The sequence below is a fragment of the Anser brachyrhynchus genome (assembly GCF_964034855.1).
Source record: "Anser brachyrhynchus genome assembly, chromosome: 11".
Lineage (NCBI taxonomy): Eukaryota > Metazoa > Chordata > Aves > Anseriformes > Anatidae > Anser > Anser brachyrhynchus.
Window position 1 is genome coordinate 19,842,235 of NC_137706.1, and position 12,130 is coordinate 19,854,364.

Consider the following 12,130-nt stretch of genomic DNA (forward strand, 5'->3'; position numbering starts at 1 on the left):
GCAGCCTGCACTCCAGCGAAGCATTTTGAAGCGAGAGGTTTCCACCCTGGGACCGAAGAGAGCACCTCACCGGAGACACTCTCAGACCTCAGCCTCCCAGAACTACTCATTAGCATCAGCAAGGCTGCGGTCAAAAATAAGCTTTGTCTAGAGCCAGGCTTCTGTTTGCCAAGACTGGAAGTACACTCTTAGCAGACTACTGCGAGAAGCCTTCAGAAAACAAAGTGCAACATAAACAAGGCGGGGAAGAAGCGCATATCTCAGGAGGGTTTATGCAAACCATGAAATGGAAGGGGATTTGCTTCCATTACTGAAGCTAAAAAAAAAATAAAAATGGTGGGAAAAAACTTACTATGCTAAATTATCAAAGTTGTATTTTTGGGAGCACACACGAAGTTCAAGATTCTATTCATGACCTCGAAGCACAACACAATTAACTTCAGATCACGCAGAAGCAATCAACATTTTGACATTAAAATGTCCAACATTTTAGGTCATTAATCCTACAGCAAGGAGCAGGGATGGCAGCCCAGAGAGCGAATCCAGCCCCTGGTGCAAGTCCTTCTAACCCATAGAGCACCCACATTCCAGCAACCACCTTTGAACGCTTCTACAAAAGACTACAAAATAGGAGAACTTGGAACAGCAGCACTTCTTACTTTGTCCAGTGATCTTTTGATCCGTAACGAAGTCCCAGGAGCATCACAAAATAAAACTTAAAATTAAGGATCACCCGCAGGTCTCAGGCAGAGCTGCAAAAAGTCTCAGAAATAAGCAGCTTTAACACACGAATAATTGCCTTGTGGACAATTCGAAGATCACATTTCCTAGTCAACTAGCCTGAATAACCAAGAGGGAGAATTAAAGGAAGTAAGAAAAATCTAGACTTTAGCATCACAAGGAACACAGTGAAAATTGCTGCCGGCACACATGCAGCCCTGCCTCAGAGCACCTGCAGCACGCATTTACAAGTAGTTTGGCGTCCTCCATCTATCAAGTAAGGGATCTACTTGTTCATTTTGAGAAGCAAGGTGCAAAGGATGTAATTATCCCCACACAACAAGGACTCCTCCTACCATTTTATTGCAGTAGGATGTTACCTGTACTTTTTTTTTCCACATTTCCTCCCACCTCCTGAACAAATGATAGCACCAGAGAAAACTGCTAACAAGTAGGGTTAAAGTGAGCACTTGCACTGCTTTAAGACACTACCGTGTACATCTGCACTCAGCAGCATTAAGCGCCACAGGAATTAGCAAGCAGTCCCTTGCTGCCACTCAACTCCTTTCAGTGCTGCATCAACAGCAGTATGGAGTTAAGAAACATACCGGCATATGGAAAAACACAAAAATAATGAAAAACCATAACATTGTTCTGCCCCTACATCACTCGATGAGAACTGCCAGGAAGCTCTTTGCAGGTCCGTTCACAACCATCCGCACCAACTCACAGTTAACATGCTCTGATCCAAACAGCGGCGATCGAGGGAGCTGCAGAAAGCTTGGCAACAAAGCATCTCTAAGAGGTGTCTGGGAAACAGAAAAGTGCTGGGTAAGAGCGCAGGGACAGAACACAAGACAATGCGTTTGGGAGAACAAAATTGGAATTCTGGCCAAAAACTGAAGGACAGAGATTTGTTCAGCAGTGCTCAGGAAGAAAGAGAAATTGGGGTTAAATTCAGAGGCTAATCTAGATTCAGTGGGATTGCTGCAGTCAGCCAACAAGAACCAGCCATCTAGAGTACCGAAGCTTAGAGGAGGAAGCAGAATAACTGGCAGAGAGAAGGCAGGAAGGAACAGACTTCACGCTGAGGCATTTTCTACATCTTCCATACTCTCCACTATCATTCACCAACCAAGTCTTTCATTTCCTTGTTCTTCACTGCTATTTTTATTCTCAAAAAAATCAAAGGGGTAATTGAGAGGGTCTGACAATGCAGAGGCTGCTTAGGAGTTCATTACAGCTGTGCCACAGCAAAGTCCCATGGCATCCAACCTTGGCTACAAAAAAAAAAAGTGATGTTCAAGCATCCCACAGGATTCATGACAGATCTTAACAGAGCTGGGTTTAAACACTTCCATTTCTCTTTCTAAATTACAGTATTTACAGCCAAAAAATAAATAAACCAAAGAATGGAAACAATTTCTGCAGTACTATTGTGTTTGAAAGGAGGGATGCAGACGACAATATATATAGTAAATAAGATGGAAGAGAAGCCAAGGTAAGCACTATAAAATGCAAATATTACTTCATCCCAAACACAGTTCAGGAGGGCAGCCAGTCCATGTTTTTTGTACAACTACTTATTATACAACGAGTTTTTAAAAGGAGAAGTTCCCCAAACAGAATGTTCTCTTTTCCTTGGCACAGGAGATAAAGGCAAATGAAAGCAGCAAATCTTCCAATATCAAGCTTCAAAACCAAAAGCTGTAACTGAAAATGTCAAAGTGCATCAACCAAGACTGGCAGAAGAGTTCTGCTTTCAGCCAGCCGCGTTCGGACACACATGCCAACTTCAGTTCGGTTGTGGAACCTTTCTCTACCCAAATTGAAATTTTGAATTCATGGGGGAACAGGGCGAAGATGTGGGAATTGTTCCTAATATTTTTGCTGCATTTTAAAATACATTTTAATTGTGACTTAGATCATTTGACCTTTATTTCCGCCACCTCTGGTCAGCAAAAAAAGTCTCGTAAGGTACAAAAATTGGACCCAGCCATGCTACAAATTATAGTCACGGAGTGGAGGGCAAGCATAGACTGCAGCTGCCATTTGCAGATGATCTACACCACACTGGCAAGGTTTAACGGCGAGATAACACTGACTAACGCCCTCCGCATCTAGTAAATCTCTGCATCCAGTTAGCAAAACGGTCATCTTCTACCCCACAGAAAAATAAACGTGAACGCGCTGCTACCAGCTCAGCTCCAATATGCCTGCTGAGCACCGGGCACTGCTGTGGCAGGGTGCAGGCAGGTCAGCTAGCAGAGCCGTACGGAGCAACCTCGGGGTAGCATTCCCCCAGCCATCGCCCTGCGTTAGCTGAAGGGCGGCGATACGCTAACCTAACGACTGCTTCGGGATCCAACGCCAGCTCTCTCTGTAACACACAACAGGCTTATCCTAACACCCCTTCCTCACCTTCTGGGCCAAAGCCGTTATATAATCACACCCTTTTAGGAAAGGCTGAGGTGTACTGAGCCAGGGAGAGCTGCCACGTGCTAAACGGTATGAGCACAGTACTCACAGAAAGGTTTGTCCCAGTGCTCTACATAAGGAATTCTTCGCTGTCCCGGACAGGAGCTCGGCACACAAGGTAACTCTGAAGTTGTTCGAGTTGTTGGATGAGTGCTCCTGTACCGGGATTTAAGTAACAGCACTGCGCAGAGTCTGATTACTGTTGTACTTGCAGGATCTGAGCAGCATTGGCTCTTTCGCTATAATTTTATAGTCAAACTATTACACAGGAAAACTTGCTGATATACAGAAGCCACCAGAGCCGGACCAGCTCCTGAACTCAGTAGTACAACTGAGAATAAATCTTTAGGTTCGCAAGTTTCTTCTGGAGATCAAGAGAAAACCAAACTCAGAGTCCTGTCTATAATCCCCTTCTGTTTGTTTGCATAATGCCTGCGTACACAGATACAAAACAGGCAGCTCTCTTGGGACTTCATTTGTGTATATATACATATAGTTTATACGAGGCACCTGCTGTTTGCCTGCTTTTATTTCAGATGGTTACATAAAACACTTTGATTCACATTAATGTTTTTTCTGACCCAAAGAAAAAGGTAAAGTTTCAAGTACAGATTAAATACTGAGGCTATCATTGGATAACTAACTTCTAACTCTCCACCTCACTCCTCACATCCTATTTTTAGATCATTCTTCTTTTTTCATCCCCCCATGTCACTACCTTCTTCAATTTCACTCCATTTCAGCCTCTACAGTAACTCTATATCTAATACTTGAAAGCACAAAGAGAAAAATATGCCATTTAAAGTAGGACCAACACTTTCTGAAACCTTTCCTTTCTACTTCTTCCCCCACAATCTCCTCCCAGTGCTGTTTTTAAGGTCTTTAGGGAACCACCGATGACTATTTCTGCACCACAGACTGCCACTGAAATGACTGCTATAGATCAAAACCTCTCCACATCACCGCCTCACGTAGTCTTCTCTGTATATCTTAATTTTGACCGTATATTCTGTGGGGGCACTTTATAAGCACACACACATCAGCAGAGCACTTCCAGATCAGTCACAGACCAGGTTTCCAGACCAGGCATAGACTAAGGCTGAACTGAAACATAACAGAAAACATCTAAGGGTTATTATGAAATACAGCAAAGAACCCCATTCAATTTAAGGAATTATTTGGTCAATACCACTGTTTAAAATTTTAAGCAGCTGAACAGTGGAGATGTAGTCACCATTTATACATATTCACCTCCTACCTGGTAGCTATCTTCAACTGAAGCAAGGCATAACTCACATTTGCTTGCAGAGCATTTGCTGCGTTTAGTATGCCATAAAACTTCTATCATGATTTGTGCCCGCAGTAGCAAAGATTGCTTGCATACAGAATTGATATATTGGGGAACAGATGCAGGGCCCTTTCTGTGTTCTTGCCCCAGACCACCAAGCGAGGCTACAGCAGAAGGATGAGGGACGAGTACAACCTCTAAACCACACCTCCACCCTTACTTTCTGTGCAAGCACAAACTCTCTTCAAAGACCTTAATAGGGGCATGTGTGTGTTTTGAGTCAGCATTTAATATGTAGTGAAATTTCACTACACGACAGCAGCCTGACTGAAGGACTTTCTCCTTAACAAAGGTGAGAATGGTCTCGGAAATGCATCGATCCACCTACCAAAGCACAACACAATGTAAGGCACTTAACCAGAAACAAAACAAACAAAAAGGGACACCCAAACAATTTTTATTTACCTTCCCCTCCATTTAATGTGTGAGCATTCTTTCCAGAAAACTTCAGAACAAACACACAGCTAGAGATGTATCAAAACCTGGGCTACTGGAACCCTGTCAGACAGCAAGATACTCTGAAATCACCAACACCTAGAACACTATGTTTGAACAAGGTTACATCAAGGTTTTTGTTTTACATCCAACACAAGTTGTGCAACGTTTCAGTCTCCAACTCTTTGGTCATGCCGACAAAATATTTAAGAACTAGGGTCAAAATTGAAGGAAGGACAATGAATGAAAAGTTTGTTTCAGCAGCTATTTAAGATTCAGAAAGGTTCTGACTGACTATTTTACTCTTCACTTTTCACAATTTGCTGGCGTTTTACTGACCATGAGTACAAGTGTTTCTACACACGCTCTCGTAAAAAGCATTTCAGTCTACTACGACTTGCAAAACTAACTCTGATTCAGTTGCTAGGAAATACAAAGGAAATTGAAAAGGGATGCTGACTATTTAAGTGACATTGCAAATTTCTTTTTTCCTATTTCAGAACCTCAAGATTAACAAAGCTGATTCTCATTATTCAGCTCAGTCCAGATATCATCTTCCTCCGTTGAAGAGTCACAAGACAGTTCTCGCCAGCTATCACACGCTTCACCTAGAGATTAATAAACCCTCAAATGCAAAATGCTGTAGATTAAACACTTCCAGGCTTAGTTCTGAACAGCGGTGCCCACAATCCCTTTGTCAGGGCCATGCAGAACCGTGGTATCAGCTACCTTCCTGATGCAACCTCATTCTCCTCACTGTAGTTCACTGGGCGTCAGCTTGGCTCTACTTTCCTTCTGGGTACTTTCTCTTTTAAATGTATCTCAAATATGACCTATTTATTTACACTGTTCCTAACACTGCACAGAGATCAGCTACACTCATGTATGCCCTATAGAACAAGCCAGGCTCTGTCAATATTTATGCTTTTACTAACTAATAATTAACTCTGGCTATGTAAATACGGAATAGTTAACATTGCCATTAACACATATAGAAATTCCATTAAGCTCCATAGGGGTGTAATATCCAGGAAAAGCATATAGAACAAGCTGTTCGCAAGAAACAAGGACCTGCAACCACACTGTTACAAAAAGTACCAAAACTCAAGCATATATATGGAAAAACAAATACTTCATACTGGAAAAACATTTCTAAGTAAGCCTGTATTTTAAAAAACGGTCATAGCGCCTTTTGGCTTACTGTTCACAGAACCAGATCTTATCTTTTGTGCTAGCTTTTGGTAAATGCACTATTTAGACGAGACCTTTGGGAAAGCGTGTTCCAAAGGAGCAGAAGCTGCTCATAAACTTGAGGAAAGTTCCTCATCCAGCTGGACCCTAATGCTTCTAGAATAAGTAAAATATGCACATTATGCAAGCTCTTAAAGTTGTAGAGAAGCTCAGACTTTTTTCTTTTTGGTTCCATCTTTAAGGCTCCATGCAATTTTCTCCTTCCCCTAAAGTTAACCACAAAAACTAATGCCCTATTCTTGATAATTAAACAGTTTCAATGCCAAGTCACAATTACCCCCCAGAAAATGTTGCTTCATTTACCAGAGATGCAGTTCCACTTTAACCTTCACTTTAAACACACGTACGGACTTCCCCAGTACTATAAAAGCAGGATCGAGTTTCACCAATACTCTAAATATATGATTTTTTTTTTAAACAAAAAGAGAAACGGAAGAGTCGCTTCTTACTCGAAGTAAAACTTGTACACTCAACACAGAAACCAGAAAAAATCCATTTACTCCCCCCTGACCTTCCTTGGCTAGACTAACCCAATTGCTTTTCCTAAACCACCACAGATACTCGCCAAGGTTAAATATTGGTGTTTAATCATTCAGAAAGTGAAAGATTACGTACCGTAACGTAACAGTCTTTACAGAAACCTCTAGTTGAGCAACAGTTCCAGAAAAAAATTGTGAAATGAAGTAAAAAGCTGTCCAGAACACCACGTTTCTATTCAGTTAATTAAAAAAAAATATATAAACTTCAGAACTGAGCGCCGAGACCTCATTTCTAGCAAATCAACGCTCTCAGGGGCAGCCCACTTTAAAAACCAGCCCGCTTGAAATTACTCCCGAATAACGACCATCGCTAAGGAGTTATTAAATACCATCATCCCCCGGCCCACGGCTCACGCCACACGCAGACACCATGACGGAACAGCCTGACAATGTCAGGGCTCGGTCCTGCCGCCGTGCCCAGCACGCTGCCCCGGGCACACGGCAACCCGAGCTGCCAGGGGAAAGTTGTGAGAAAAAACACGCAGGGAACTCAACACCGGCGGCGTGCCTCGCCTGGAAAACCTGGCGTTTGGGGCACGGGCACAAGTTTCTCCCGAGCAGCCCCCCGGGGCCGCCTCGGGGAGGAGGAGGAGGAACATGGCAGGGGGCTGCGCTGAGGGGACCGCGCCGTGAGGGGAGCCTCCCCGCGCCGCCCCAGGCCCCCAGCCCGGCCCGGCGACCGCCTCAGGGCTTGGGGAAGAGCCCGAAGTTTCCCCCCCGCTCCCACCGCAGCTCAACGGAAAGTTACCGGCGCGGGGAGGCGACGGCGAGGCGAGGGCCGCCCGCCGTCCTCAGCTCCCCCCTTCCCGCCGCAGCCCGGCGTGAGGGGCGGCCCCGGAGCCCGCTCCCACCACCGGGCAGCCCCGCCGCGGCCCACGCCGGCGGCCCCTCGCCCTTCCCCGCCGCCCCAGGCCCTCCATACCGCTCTCCGCTCGGGGAAGCCCCCAGCCCCGGCCCGGTGACAGCCCGCCAAGCCCCCCACCGCCACCACACGCCTCGCCCCGCAGCCCTCACCTCAGGCGGGGGCCGCGCTCCCCGGGGCAGGGGGAACGGCAGCCGGCGGCGCCTCCTGCCCCCCGGCGCCGAGGAGCGGGAGGGCGAAGGGGCGCAGGGAGGGCGCTGGGTCCCCGCGCCCTTATCGCATGGCAGCGGATCCCCCGCTCGCCCTCGGCGCCCTCGCCGCGCTCACCGCCGCCCCGCCGTGTGGGCGGCTCGGCCGGGATCCCCCCTCCCCTGCGCGCCGCCTCCTGCCGCCGCCATCTTGGCTGTCAGGGGGGGCGGCGGGCGACGACTCGTGATCGCGGCGGCGTCGGGATTTTTATTTTTGTTATTATTTTTATTTTCCTTCCTTGCCCCTCTCCCTTCCTTCTGCTCCTCAGGCCGGCTCGCCGATGTGGAGGCCCCGGCGCCCAGCTCCCCTCCGAGGGCTCCAGAGGGGGGAGGCCCGCGGCCAGGAGCGGGCCCGTGGCTGAGGGGCCCCGGCCCTGCGTTCCCGCCGCCCTCCTTCCATCGCCCCTCAGAGAACGGCGAGGGGCCGGTGGCTCCTTCCCTTCAGTGTGAACCCCTCGGGTCAGCGAAACCCTTCCAGTCCAAGCCTAAAACACGACGGACCGTTTGCTCGACTCTCCTCCCCCCTCTGTCCTCCAGCTTCTCCCTCTCCAGCACCTTTAATTTAGCCAGAAATTAATCTCCAGCCCAAATAGGCCAGTCTCGCTCACCTGCGGTGCCTGTCGGCTGGGCCCAGGATGTCTGGAAAACAAGAGAAAGCTGGGGATTTTCTGCAGGCTTGATGCAACACACACCAGGTTGTTGCATCAAAGACTATAAAAGAACCCGAGACAGAAATAATCTTTTAAGAGCGTGCAGCTAAGATTAGTGCAGCATGTCAAGATGTTGCTGAGCACAACAAAAAGAGCCCTGCTGCCTGTACTAATGCACAGAAACACTACTTTTCTGGCATCCCATGTACCGCAATCCTGTGTTTCAAAATCTTAGACCGATTTGCTATTTTTGAAATGATGTTTAGGGACAGGCTCCAACCATACAATTTTGGCTTTGAATTCAAGCTCCCCTCAGTTATGGATATTTGGCTCGAGGGTTTTGATGTGGCTTGCTATAAAGACAGCAAAGTCAGATATAGTTCTGAATTTCGACTGTAAATGCTTAACGTTCAAATCTTCTATATTGGTTTACCTCATCCCTCTTGAAAATATGACTGAATAGGAGACTATGAAAGCAAAAAGTGCACAATATTACTTTTTTCCCCACACTTTTAAAAATAACAAGACTCCTTACAGCAGAAGCATTGCTCCTCCTACCCCCGTGTAGGAAACGGAGCATCTGACACAAGCCAGCCTCGACCCAGGCAGAGGCACCCATGTGCAAGCCTGCACACGCAGACACAGCTTTGTGCTGCCAGCTTTGATTTTTGTGAGCTGAGTCTGACTCTTTTTTGATCAACAGACAGCATACTGACTAAGGAATGTGTCGACCTCTATCCCAAGCAGGGACTACAAGAACAACATTGCCCATTTCTTGTATTTCTACATAAAATGCATTTATTGCCACACCCATATCGATATTTTATCTCTCAGCAATATACAGCAGAGTCAATAAAGAAATCGAGAACTCAGTACCTCAGTATTTTAAAGCAGGCTGGTCTATGTTCTGCAGGGATACCTTAAATTGTGTAGTGCTCTGGTAGAATATTTTCTAAATCCTATGATAATTTTGGATGGATTTTAATCCTGGAAGTGTTTTCAAATAATTAGCAATAATAAAGTCCATATTTTGGCTTGTGTAAATAATTTTGATATGCAGACTACTCTGTGCTCTTTTCCCATAGTTGTTTTTTACATGTTCGGTGTTTGCATTCAAGGTTTGTGGATTTTATGTTCTATCCTTAGGTAGGAACAGGCCCATAAGTGTATTGTTTCAGCTCTTGAATATTGTTTTGGCTGCCTGTAAACTGATGCAAAGTCATTGCACTGATGCATGAATAGTTCATGTGTCAGTGTTTGGATTCCATTGGAATATTGCCTGTTTCTAATGAAAACTTTAATTTTACAGAAATACCATTCTTAAACATTCCATGGCAGTTTTCATAGTTTTCAGCTCACATAATATGTAAGTCTTTATGTAGATATCTTTGATTTGCTGTTAATTTATAACCCAACCTGTTTATTTCCCTCCACCAATTCTGTCCTCTTAGGACTTATCTGTATTTAATTACATATTGTGCAAATGTCAACAAATCACAGCCAGGGATGCAGACCTCACTGTGTAAGTCCTGATACAAACATCAAACAAAATAGTTTCTGCCCAGTGCTGCCATCACAGCTACCCACATGCATATCTCTGTCCCGTCTTTCTTGTTCTCCCATCTCCCCCTCCTTCTTACCCTATTCCATCAAGCCTCTTCTGCTTTCTCCCTGTGACCTACCTGCTGTTTACTCTCTCTGTTGGCTGTGGCACGCTTTCATCCCCAGGTCCCCACTAGCACATTTAATTGTAATGCTCTATTTCATTATTAGCTTGTCAACACCTCTATCAAGCCACCTTTCCTGACTTATATCTAGCTGCAAAGCTTTCCTGCATAGCTTGTCATCAATTTTCCACATTAAGACTCATCTAAAGCCATGTGCGAAAGGGTCTATGAGCAATAATGACTATAGTGCTGTATTTGTTTCTGAATAAAGAGCAGCATCAGTGAATAGTGTTACTGTACAGGCAGAGACAGATTCACTGTGTGCACAGCTCCTGCAGGCTTGTTGCACAGAAATGTGCCTATGTGTCAGTCCAACAAAGCCTATCCCTTGGTGGGAACACTGGGGATCTCAAAGCAGTGGTCTCTGCATGCACGTGAAGACTGACCCAAAGATCATTAAGTCAACAGAAGTGTTCCTATTAATTCCAGTTAGTGTTGGATCAGATTCTTATCCATTGTGAGTCTATTAAACGAGTCAACAAACGCGTGTGCTGCAGGTGGGCAGGCGACGTGCACGCTGAATGTGGTGTTCTGCTGCCTCTCAAGTACAGGGTGGAGCGCTGTCAGTCCGATTTAGCTTCCCCAGGAGTGCGGCTAGGGAGACTCCCAGGGTTTCTAGGACTGGCAACCACGGAACCATTTTTTTCCATGTTGCAGCCCCTGGATTTCTAGTTTGTGGTACTAAAGTAAATTTCAGCGCATGGTTTCACTTATTTTAAGTGCATTTTACACATGGGTAAACTGAAGCAAGGCAGAGAACAAGTGGCAGATGGTCAGGGACAGTGCCAGGAATGGAGTCGAGAACTTCTCTGTCCTAGGACATGGTTTAAACAGACTTTGTCCCAGGATCGTGAGATTCGACTACTTATAATTCACGAGGCTTCAGCAGTGCTCAAAAAAAAAAAAAAAGAAAAGAAAAAAGAAAAAAAAAGAAAAAAAGCTATTATTATTCCCAGTATTTCCTGGCTTCCATAGACAAAACTATTTTAGTTTCTTAAGTAATAAGTCTGGGGCTTAATCTGGCCATTTTCTTACCAATTTTATTCCTTTTGAACTTATTTGGCTGTGCTATGTGCTATGTGTGCTATGTGCTAAGTGCTCTGTGCACTGCTCATCCACGTCTCTGGGGGAAGAATGAGGCTCCAAAAGAACTCAGCAGAAAAGACATGACATATCTGTAACCTTGGTAAAAAATAACTGTAAAGATAATGATAATGGATAATTATAAACCCATGTAACTGGCAAAACAACACTCCGCATTTCAGAGGATGGATGGCCTTACCCTGTCCAGTAACCCACTTTATGATACAGTAATGGATCTATATCCGGAGGCTTATGCAATGAAATGGAGCCTTTGGCAAGCTGGAATCACACTGGAAATGAAGCAACATTTTCTTTCTTTCTTTTTTTTTTTTTTTTCCTTTTTCTTTAAAACATGCATATTTGAAAATCTGGAACTTAACCCTTTTGACATAAAGAGACTGTCCCTACTTTGAATAATTAAATTCTAGGGTAGATTACGAAATAACAAATGATTTAATATTGTGATGCAGCAATACAATGGTGCAGTTACCTTTCCTTTTCCTGCTTCAGCTGTAGTCTTTCTGAAAAGCTTTTGCACTCCAGGGAAACTACTGGTTATAAATTATAAAAGAGGCAATAGAATATCATGCATATATGCAAAAAAAAGAAGTCTCAGACCCTTCTCTAGATAAAATACTTACTGAAGCAGCTAAAAATATGGGGAAAGGAAGCAAACATGGAGCCTGATCCAAAGGCCACTGAGCTCAGCAGAAGCACTGCAGGGAGGTTCATTAGGCATCAGAGTCATGTATGTCATGATTTGCAATCCACAAAATGTAAATAAACAAT

The 12,130-nt window shown here is 44.9% G+C and overlaps 1 protein-coding gene across 7 annotated transcripts in view; it reads right to left on the reverse strand.

Moving 5' to 3' along the window:
- DENND4A (DENN domain containing 4A) overlaps positions 1 to 8,744 on the reverse strand; it is a 52,586-nt gene extending 43,842 nt beyond the window's left edge. For 2 of the 7 annotated variants that reach the window (XM_080551452.1, XM_080551448.1), the window contains exon 1: positions 7,786 to 8,427. The gene's annotated coding sequence lies outside the window, so the exon portion shown is untranslated. Of the gene's footprint in view, positions 1 to 659; positions 6,820 to 6,847; positions 7,622 to 7,785; positions 8,428 to 8,489 lie in introns of those variants that run through there. The other 5 variants (XM_080551449.1, XM_080551454.1, XM_080551453.1 and 2 more) reach the window with 5 other exon arrangements.
- Between the last annotated feature and the right edge of the window lie 3,386 nt (positions 8,745 to 12,130).